The following is a 2249-nucleotide window of genomic DNA, read 5'->3' as shown; positions in this document are numbered from 1 at the left end:
CGAGATAATGCTGATTTTATGTGTAAGGCGTGCCGGGGTGAGCAGGTGGAGATTGTCAGACGTGAAAGGATTGAACTTGCTGGTGAATCTCTTGAGTGTGTGGAAGAGTTTTGTTATTTGAGAGACATGTTGTGTGCTGGAGGTGGGGCTGGAGCTAGCTCTGTGGCTAGGGTGAGAAGTGGTTGGAAGAAGTTCAGGGAGCTCTTGCCTCTCCTGACATTGAGAGGGCTCTCCCTACGTGCTAAGGGGTCTTTGTATGCAGCATGTGTTAGGAGTGTAATGCTGTATGGCAGTGAGACCTGGGCAGTGAAGGAGGAAGATATTCGCCAGCTCAGACGTACAGAAATGACAATGATTAGGTGGATGTGCAGTGCGTCCCTGCGTCCAAGGCCTGGAGGGGCTGGGTTTACGATGGAAGAGTTGAGAGGTAGGATGGGACTGGAGTGTATTGATGTTGTGATGAGGAGAGGTAGATTGAGGTGGTTTGGACATGTGGAGAGGATGGGGGATGATAATTGGGTGAGGAAGGTGAGAAGTGTTAATATTGGGGGTGGGGTTATGAGGGGTAGACAGAGAAAGACATGGGACGAGGTCATTAAGTGTGACCTTAGGGTTAAGGGACTGAACAGGGAGGCTGCAACGGATCGTGCAGCGTGGAGAGCCGCCATTAGGTGACCAAGGCAGACACATGCAAGCATGTTGGAGCCTTTAAAAAACGAAAACAAAAACGAAATGTTTGAATATTGCTTGAATGTAGTGCTGCCTACTTCTTTTATCACTGTCTTACTTCTCCCCCCATCCTTCCTGGCACATTACTTTCCACTTCAGGTGCCTCTACACTGAGTGTAGAAGTCAGTTTCCCGTAACCAATGAAACCATTAACAATACTGGGTGGTAACCATATAACCAAATTACAAGGTTGTGTGTGGCCTGGTATGGTTGTCCTGTTAACTGGGTGGAGACCCATGTGTCATGCCTCCAAGAACCACACCACACTTCCCTGTGCCTGTCATGAAGCACTGTACACCACAAAGGAACATCACTGCAGGTGACAGCCGTTGGAGACCCATGTGTCATGCCTCCAAGAACCACACCACACTTCCCTGTGCCTGTCATGAAGCACTGTACACCACAAAGCAACATCACTGCAGGTGATAGTCATGCAAGACTAGTTAACCTGCTGCTGCTGATGGTCTGCTTGGCCACGCTAGTTAATAACGTTGTTCTATATCCCTAACAAACATTTACCTGTGCCTGTCATGAAGCACTGTACACCACAAAGCAACATCACTACAGGTAACAGCCGTGCAGGATTGGTTAACTTGCCTGCAGCTGCTGGTCTGCTTGGCCACGCTGGTTAATAACGTTGTTCTATATCCCTAACAAACTGTTGCTGAATGGAAACCTGATCTACCTATAAAGTAAATTTGCCAAAACACAATTTAGTGGGCAGTATTGTAACAATATTCCTTATACTGTAGCTGACATGTGGGCATGTTAAGACAGTTTACTGGGCTGTATTGTGTGACCATATTCCTTGTACTGTAGCTGACATGTGGGCACATTGAGACAATTTACTAGGCAGTATTGTGTAACCATATTCCTTGTACTGTAGCTGACATGTGGGCATGTTGAGACAATTTACTGGGCAGTATTGTGTAACCATATTCCTTGTACTGTAGCTGACATGTGGGCATGTTAAGAGGATGGGGGATGACAACTGGCTGCACAAAATGAAGTGTGAACGTCAGGGGGAGGGTTGTGAAAGGCAGACTAGAAAAAACCTGAAACAAAGTCATTGTGACCTCAGGGATAAGACTGAATGAGGAAGCTGCCAGACTGGGCAGCATGGACAGCCACCATTAGGTGACCAAAGCCAATGAATGCAAGAATGTTGGAGCCTTTATAAACGATACCAACGATACACCAGTAAGGATGATCCAGGAGTTGTGGGAGAAAGTGGTTATTCCCCTGAGCTGGACCTAGATAGATCATATAGCCCTGCTGGGGTGACAGTGTTACCCCTCCCAGTAAGGCAGCTACCCAGGCAGGGCACGCACTCTCAACCTCAGTCTGAAATCAAACACTACCACTGAGGCACCTGCTCTGTAGTGGGGGAAACCTTACTCCCTTACTCCAACCTTACTCCCTTACTCCAACCTTACTCCCTTATTCAAATTCATAAGTACTGATGGGTAAGCATATATAAACGATGCTGTGTTTGCTATTATGCATTACCTAACCTGACA

Source organism: Coenobita brevimanus, unplaced genomic scaffold (assembly GCF_032717465.1).
Source record: "Coenobita brevimanus isolate Jiangsu-jjx unplaced genomic scaffold, ASM3271746v2 jjx.HiC_scaffold_2882, whole genome shotgun sequence".
Lineage (NCBI taxonomy): Eukaryota > Metazoa > Arthropoda > Malacostraca > Decapoda > Coenobitidae > Coenobita > Coenobita brevimanus.
This window is presented reverse-complemented; position numbering follows the sequence as displayed.